The following is an 8,917-nucleotide window of genomic DNA, read 5'->3' as shown; positions in this document are numbered from 1 at the left end:
ATGATTGCTCAACACACTCCAAACTCTGCCTGGCTTCATTTTATTCCTTTCCAGAGGGAGCACCCGAGAATTGCGGCTGGAAGAGGCGAGGAGCCGAGGGCGCAGGCGCCTGGCGCTCAGGTACACTGACGGGCGGCCCTTCCCCGTCCCGCCCCTCGGCTTGCGCCTCCCGACGGGCGGGGCGGACCTGGGGAGGGCGGGGCAGATCTGGCGGAGCGGACCTGGGGGGGCGGGGGGAAACCTGGAGAGGGGGCGGGGCCTCGGGGCGCGGCCGCGCGAGGTGAACGGATCGCGGTTCCCGCGGGCGGCAACGCCAGAACGCTCACTGCCTCGAGCAGGTAACTGGCCGCCTCAGCGCTGTGTGAGGCGGCGGCTCCCCGAAAGCGGCGCGTGGAGACCCCGGGGACACGGCGCGGGAGAGAGCCGGGGGTGGGGGGGCTCAGGTGTAGGGTCGCGGGTGCTTCCCGGGCGAGCAGCGTGGCGCGGGCCTCGAGCGGCCGCTTGCCTGCCCTCACGGTGGGACTCGTGGACGGCAGTAGCCTCGTCGCCCCCAGCCTCGCGGGGCCGAGTCTCCTCAGCGACGCCTGCTCTCCGGAGGCCTGAGGGAGGTTTGGGGCCCCTCGACAGCCGCGATATCCGAGGCCGGGAGGGCAGGGACTCGCTCTGTGGGAGCACGGTGGGCTGTAGGTCCGCTGGGTTCACCGGTCCGCTCGTTGGGACCCGCGGGCCGGACGGAGGGGCGACCCCAGCCCCGGCGGGGCCGGCCGCGCGCCGTGCTCCCCGCCCTGAGCGCGCGCTTGCGACCGCCGGGCCCAGGTGGGCTCTGGCCTCTGGGTTAAGAGGAAAGCGAACGCATTTCCTTTGACTGGAGAGTCTGATGAGAACCGGTTAGCGGATGGTTTTCATCTGTGAAGTTTCTGAAACTTTTTGAAGCGGCTGAGGGGTGGTAAACATCACTTTGTTTTGGTTTTTGCAAAACATGAATTCATCTACCCAGCTAGGTTTTTAGATTTGGTTTATATCTATCTCCTCCAATTTCTTTTTCCTTCTTCTTTCTTTACTATGGTTTTCTATAAATCAAGGAAGTACTGTGCATGAATCGTGGGTATGTCGCACACAGGTGGACGTGCAGGTATAGGCAAGATAGATGCCAAGCCCAAAACATTGATCCCTTTAGAGTGCTTAAAATACAGCATGTAAAAGGATTGCTTTCGTATTTAAAATATACTGATTCTCACTCCAGGTAGGCAGTTACTAGAGGTGTTTTCCCTGATTGATATAAATAGCCTGGAAATATTGAGTTAATAGCAGCACCACCGCCTACTTACCAATTTAATATTTCGATATGGAACTTTATCATGGCTAAAAATTGCTCTTTCTGGAAGGAGAGATTTATATTGCTTGCCTTTGAGAGCTGGGATTCGAGGAGATTTGGGTTTTTATCATACATTTTGTATTTTATAGTTTTTGCTAATGACTTTGAGTGTCTTCGTAACTGGAGGAAAAAGCCTTCATAAAAATTTGCTTTTTTTTTTAACCCTTGAAGAAGGAACAATTTTAAGTTCCTCTTGTATTTTATTGGCTCCACTTGAGTTATAATTGTGTATTCACAAATAAAAACTAACAAATTGAGGGGCTAATTCAGGTTGAGAAAGAATGAGTTTGTGATTCTTGTAGGGCCTCTGGCTGAGCTGCCTGGTTGGCAGTTAGATATGTTGATAGCGGGATTTTCTGAAGTCAAGATCAGAGTTGTGAATGTTGGAACCACCCATGGATTTGTGATAGTTCATCTTGTGAGAGTGGAAGAAAACTTTCCAGTAAGTAGAGTAAGAAGAGAGGAACACCAAGGATGGAAAACACCAAGACTTAAGGGACGGGTAGAGATAGCCAAGGAGACCAAGGCGGAACAAACATTCAGGAAAGAAGGAAGCAAAGTAACAGACAGTGGTGTCCTAGAAACCGGGAGACGGAAGAGTTTTCATAAGGATAGAAATCTATTTTAGGGTCAAATGAGTCACAGGAATAAGGAAGATTGGGGCTGATAAAGTGCCTATTGGTTTTGGTAGTTAGGAGTATGTCATTGAATTCAACAAACATAATTTAAAATGATAAGGATGGAAGCCAAATTTGAAGGACTTTGAGGAGTAAATAGAGGATGAAGAAATAAAGATAGTGTAGAATCCTTATTTTGAGACACAAAGATTTGAAGGAGGAGTGATAGGGTGGTAGAGTGATAGGGGAGTTTATAGTCAGATTGGAAAGAATATAAGGCCAATAGAATACTTTTATGTTAAAGTGCATCACCCAGCATGGGAAGCTGACAGCAAGTTGCTGCACATATTGACTAGAACTATAAGTGTTTAATCTCCCCAATTCAAATTATGAACACTATTTTAGTGGTATTTTGGTCCTTTGGGTTCAGGTGATTTTATCAGTGTCAAAGTCACACGTTAACAAACTGTTGGATTGTATTTCTTCTGAGTTCCAGTACTTAGATACTTCCAGCTTACTTTTGTCATGTGATTTTTCTAGTGTGTATCTCAATGACTCTTCTAAAAATCTTATGTAGGTATCACACATTTTGGCTAAATCAGAATTCATGAGGCATACATCAGTTAGGGCCTTTGCTTCAGTTATTATTATGCATTTAAAAGAAAATGCTCTTAGATGAAAATTCCTTTATGAGTTTCACTCCAGTCTTCATTGAGAGCTTAATTTTTGTTGTTGTTCAGGCAGTAGTTTTATGTGTGTGTTCCTTAGGATGTGAAAAGAATGGCTAAAAATGGAAAAGCAAACAATCAAGTGTTGATAAGGATGTGGAACAACTGGAACTCTTGTACTCTGCTGGTAAAAGTGTAAATTGGTGGCAGTATGTACTAAAGTGAAACATATGAATAAAGTATGCCCAGACTATACCAGAAAAAATTCTAGAAACTGCAAACTAAAGTAACAGAAGACAGATAAGTGGTTACCTGAGGCGGGGGGAGTGGCAAGGGAAAGAAAAGGGGGATGGATTCAAAGGGGGTATGACGAAACTTTTAGGGATGGTGGATGTATTCATTGGTATATTAGTTTTCTTGATTGTGAAGATGCTTTCACCACTGTATACATATGTCTGACTCATGTAATTGTACATTTTAAATATGAGCAATTCACTGTAAGTCAGTACCTCAATAAAGCTGTAAAAAAAAAAGTAAATAAAAATAGAGAGTAAAATGTGAATTCCCTGGTGGTCCAGTGGTTAGGACTCCATGCTTCCACTACAAGGGGCATGGGTTCGATCTCTGGTCTGGGAACTAAGATGCTGCACGGCTGAGGCCAAAACCAAAACCAAACTAAAACAAAATACAGAGTAGAAGAAGACATACCATTTAAGTATATTTATTTCTTTTAAATATTATAGTTATCTCAGGATGATGGGGTTATTGATAATTTTAATTTTCTTCATATAGTTTTTATATATTTTTCATATTTTCTACCACGACATGTATTTGCTTAATTTTTAATTTTTTTAAATTTATTTTTTTAACTTTTTATTTTATATTAGAGTATAGTTGATTAACAATATTGTGATAGTTTCAGAGTGATTCAGTTATACATGTATCTATTCTTATTCAAATTCTTTTCCCATTTAGGTTGTTACTGTGTTTGCTTAATTTTTAAGTGAAAAATTCATATGTGCAGAATAGTACTTTTGACACATGTACAGATTTAGAGAATACAAATAAAATAAATGCCCGGTACCTATATCATGCGTTAGAAATAATACATAATATTTTTGAAGCCCTAATTGTATCTTTCTCCCTGATTCTGTCTTTCTCTTTCCATGTTCCTTGATTTTCTGTAGAGTTTTACTACATACATAGGTATTCATAAGTAATGTAGTGTTTAGTTTTGTTTATTCCATGGCTTTTTGGGTGCACAAATTATATTTATGAGATTCATCTGTGTTGCTGTGTTATAGTTCATTTGCTTTTTTTGCTATTCTGTTATATGAATTTACAGCTGTTTATCCATCCTCCTGTTAATGGACATTTAGGGTGTTTTCAGTCTTCTTTTTTTAAATTTAATTTTACTTTTTGCTATTGAAAGCTGTTTTGTTATTACTGTCCAATATGTGTTTCTCTGTGTCCATTTGCAAGAATTTCCTATGTTTTTTGCCTAGGAGTAGAGTTGTGGATCTTCAGTTTTGCTAGATAACGCTGAATTGCTTTGTAAAGTGGTTGTACCAGTTTATACTCTCACAAGCAGCGTATTAAGTGTTCACTTTGTTCCCTTTCTCAACAACATTTGAGACATTTGTACATTTGTAATTATCTGAATTTTTTCTTTTCAACAATCTGGTAGATGAGAAATGGTAGGGTTTAATTTACATTTCTTTAATTACTGATGATGTTGAACCTTTCATAGTTCCTATTCAGTGGGATGGCTGTTTATGTTTTTTGCCCGTTCTTAATTTTTTTGTCTTTTTGAAATTGATTTCTAGAATATATATATATAATTTAATTTATTTATTTCTGGTTGCTAATCCCTTGTCAATTATGCATGTGACAAATATCTTTTTCCCAGTAAGTAGCTTGTCGTTCACTTTCTTTACAGTGGTTTTTGATAGACCCATTCTGTAGTTTAATGTAGTTGAATATGTCAGCCTTTTCCTTATGGTTTGTTCTTTTGATATCTAGTTTAACAAATCTTTCCCTTCCCTGAGGTCATAAAGATACAGTCTGATATTTTCTTCTAAAAGCTTTAAAATGTTGCCTTTCATATTTGTGTCCTTAGTCCATGTGAAATTGATTTTTGTGTGGTGTGAAGTGGGGATCCAGTTTCATTTTTTTTTCCATATAGGTTGTCAGTTTTTCTCAGCATAGTTTATTGAATATTCTGTTTTTCCTCTCAGTAATCTCTAAGTATCATATGTCAAGTTTTCATACATATGTTCATATGTTTCTGGGCTGTTCTTTCTTTGGTCTCTTTGTGTATCCTTGCTGCAATCTTACTTTTACTTTAGTTGTAAAAGAGCCTCCATACCTAAGAGGCAGGTCACCCACCCATGCTTCTTTTAAAACTCAAATTAAAGTTTAATTTTTTTCTAAAGTAAACTTTTCATCTTAGTATACAGGAGTATGTTATCTAAGTCTTAAATATCTACTGTATTCATCCGAGGTCACAAGTACTTCTAAAGCTACTTTATTGTGGATTATATTAGGCTGTCTTTAGTTTTTGCAAATCCTGTCCTAACTCACTAGAGTTAACTTCAACTTGAAAAGTAAATATTGGATTTGTACGTTTGGAATATAGTTAAGACATTTGGAAAAACCTTCACACTGAATATAGCTGTATTTAGAAAAAGAATAGCTGTTTTTAAAAAATTTTTTAAGGTACTTAGGATTTAATATGTCAAAATCTAAGAGAAAGATGAAAATCTGAGAGACTGTAGGAGCCCTTAAGTCTTATTTGCTTTGAGGGTATTTGCTAAACTGAGGGAACTTGATTGGATTTGAATAAGAATTTGGTAGATTTGTAGGACCGGAGGTATAATTAGAAGTCAGCCCAGGGCTCATTCAAGGTTAGCTAACAAGAGACTTTCTGCCCATAATTCTGGGATCCCAAAGGTCTTCGATGTCATGGAAAGGATGAAAACTCAACCTCCTTCAAGGATCTGCAAGGAAAATTGTCTTGAGGCCAAGTAAAGCAGAAGGGAAAAAAACCTGTCCTTGGGCAGTCGTAACTACCAGATCATGAGGGAAGTACACATCACCTTGGTGGTCTAAAAAAATTTCAAGATGTGAATTTTAAAAAATCTTTTTTTCTTTAGATATAATTCATATGCCATAAAATTCACCCTTGAGAGTATAATTCAGTGTGTTTTCATATGTTCACAAAGTTGTACAACCATCAGCACTATCTAATTCCAGAACATTTTTATTACCCCCAGAAAAAAACCTTATACCCATTAACAGTCATTCCCCATTTCCCCTTTTTCCCTCAACCCCTGGCAAACTCTAATCTACTTTTGTCTGTATGATTTGCTTATTTTGGGCATTTCATATGAATGAAATCATACAATATGTCTTTTGTGTCTTATTTCACTTGGCATAATGTTTTCAAGGATTATTCATGTTTACCATGAATCAGTACTTCATTCTTTTTAATGGCTGAATAATATTCCATTGTATGGTTAATACCATGTTTTGCTTTCCCATTCCTTAGTTGATGGTTATATCCACTTTTTGGCTATTACGAATAATGCTGCTCTGAACATTTGCATACAAGTTTTTTTTTTTGCATACAAGTTTTTGTATGGAAATGTATTTTCCATTTTCATAGAAAATATATTTTCATTCTCCATTTACCTACAAATGGAATCGCTGGGTCATATGGTAATTCTGTGTTTGTTTTGAGGAACTGCCAGACTGTTTTCCAAAGCAGCTACACCAGTTTTCATTCCTACCAGCAATGTATGAGGGTTCTAGTTTCTCCATCCTCATCAACATTTATTTTTGTCTGTCTTTTTGATTATAGCTATCCTACTGTGTGTGGAGTGGTATCTCATTGAGGTTTTGATTTGTATTTCCCTAATAACTGATGCTGTTGAGCACTTTTTCGTGTCTTTATTGGCCAATTGTCTATTTTTTTTGGGGGGGCGAATGTTCGCATCCTTCGCTCATTTTTAAATTGGGTTATATGTCAAGGCATGAATTTAAAATGATAGTAAACAAATGCAAATATTCTCTGTAGTAGTACGCTTTCATCTCTGGCTTAAAAAAAGTCCTACCAGTAAAGTTTTGAGGTCAATGGATAATTTGTCAAAGATAACCTAGTGCACGTGGAAATAAGACAACCTGAACAAGAATCAGCAGAAACAATAGACATTTAGAAGAAAACTTGCAAAGGCTTATGTATTGTAATTACTAGTTATTATTAAAATAACCATGATGGGCTCTATTTAAGTAAGTAAAAGGCACGTTTGAAAATATATGCAGGGAGCAGGAGTCTGAAAAGTGACAGAGGTACAAAGCTGGTTGAAAAGAGGAACTGAATGTAATTTCTATTAATGAAAAATGCAGTAATAAAAACTCAAAACTCATTTGTTAAGTTTAACCACAGATAAGGCAGTTAGGCAAACCCCAAGAGAGAATGAATTAACTGGAATATAGATCAGAATAAATCATTCAGCATACAGCTCAAAGATACAGAAATGGAAAATATAAAAGAGATTAAGATACATGAAAATTAGAATGATCAGAATGAGAAGTTATAGTGAGAAAGTCTAGTAAGTGGAGTTCCTGAAAGAAAAGAAATAGAGAATGGGCAAAAGCAATATTTAAAGAGATAATGAATGAGAATTTTTTAATACTGGAAAATCTACCAGTACAGGTGGAAAGACACTAATCATAGATTGGTTATTCAGGTATACCATAATTTGTTTATTCACCTGTTGATGGACATTTGATAGTTTCTGGTTTTTGGCTTTTGCAAATAGAGTTGCTATGAACACTAATGCACCAGTCTTTGTATGGACATTAGATTTCTTTTTTCTTGAGTAAATACCTAGGAATGAAATGTCTGGATCATAGGGTAGGTGTATGTTTAACTTAAACTACCAAACTATTTTATATTCCCACCAGTTGAATATGAGAGTTCTACTTGTTCTACATGTTTGTAAACACTTGGAATGGTCAGCCTTTGCAATTTCATCATTTCTCATAAGTGTGTAGTATTATCTCATTGTAGTTTTAATTTGCATTTCCTTAATGAATAATGGTTTTGAATATGTTTTTATGTACTTTTTATGTACTTTTTTTGCCACTTGGAGAAGTGTCTGTTCAAATCCTTTTTAAATTGTGTTATTTTCTTTTTATTATTGAGTTGTAATAGTTTGTTTATATTCTGGATATAAGCCCCTTATTGGATGTATGATTTGCACATATTTTCTCCCATACTCTAAGTTGTCTTTCACTTTTTTTTTTTAATTTAAAAAAAAAATTTTAATTTATTTTTTGGCTGCATTGGGTCTTGGTTGCTGCACACGGGCTTTCTCTAGTTTCGGCGACAGGGGCCTACTGTTTGTTGCGGTGCGCGGGCTTAGTTGCTCCACGGCATGTGGGATCTTCCCAGACCGGGGCTCGAATCCGTGTCCCTTGCGTTGGCAGGCAGATTCTTAACCACTGCGCTACCAGGGAAGCCCGATGGTGTCTTTTGAAGCACAACATTTTTACTTTTGATTAAGTCTAATATATCAACTTTTTCTTTTTTTTTTAATAAATTTTTTTATTTTATTTATTTATTTTTGGCTGTGTTGGGTCTTCATTGCTGTGCACGGGCTTTCTCTAGTTGTAGCGAGCGGAGGATCCTCTTCGTTGTGCATGGGCTTCTTGCGGTGGCTTCTCTTGTTGCGGAGCATGGGCTCTAGGTGCACGGGCTTCAGTAGTTGCAGCATGTGGGCTCAGTAGTTGTGGCTCGTGGGCTTAGTTAGTTGCTCCGCAGCATGTGGGATCTTCCCGGACCAGGGCTCAAACCTGTGTCCCCTGCATTGGCAGGCGGATTCTCAACCACTGCACCACCAGGGAAGCCCTCAAATTTTTCTGTCATTGCTTGTGCTTTTGGTGTCTTATCTAAGAAATCATTGCCAAGTTCAAGAAGAATTACTCCTATGTTTTCTTCTAGCAATTTTGTAGTTTTAGCTCTTACATATAGATTTGGATCAATTTTTACTTAGTTTTTGTGTAGAGTGTGAGATAGTTGTTCAAATTCTTTTTTTTTTTTTTGCATGTGGATATCAGTTGTCCCAGCACCCCTTGTTTGAAAAGACTATTCTTTTCCCTTTAAAGTTTTTTGGCACCTTTGTAAAAATCAACTGACCATACATGTAAGGATTTATTTCTGGGTTCTCAGTTTTATTGCATTGCATATGTCT

General features: G+C 38.4%; 1 protein-coding gene across 4 annotated transcripts in view; it reads left to right on the top strand.

Moving 5' to 3' along the window:
* Positions 1–252: 252 nt before the first annotated feature.
* Positions 253–8,917, top strand: part of TC2N (tandem C2 domains, nuclear) — a 45,625-nt gene continuing 36,960 nt past the window's right edge. For all 4 annotated transcript variants that reach the window (XM_027120358.1, XM_027120357.1, XM_027120360.1 and 1 more), the window contains exon 1: positions 253–338. The gene's annotated coding sequence lies outside the window, so the exon portion shown is untranslated. The remainder of the gene's footprint in view (positions 339–8,917) is intronic.

Source organism: Aethalodelphis obliquidens, unplaced genomic scaffold (genome assembly GCF_003676395.1).
Source record: "Aethalodelphis obliquidens isolate GAN/ISIS:26980383/991018 unplaced genomic scaffold, ASM367639v1 scaffold21, whole genome shotgun sequence".
NCBI classification, from domain to species: Eukaryota; Metazoa; Chordata; class Mammalia; order Artiodactyla; family Delphinidae; genus Aethalodelphis; species Aethalodelphis obliquidens.
The sequence above is the reverse complement of the archived record's forward strand: the minus strand, read 5'-3'. Positions and strand labels throughout refer to the sequence as shown.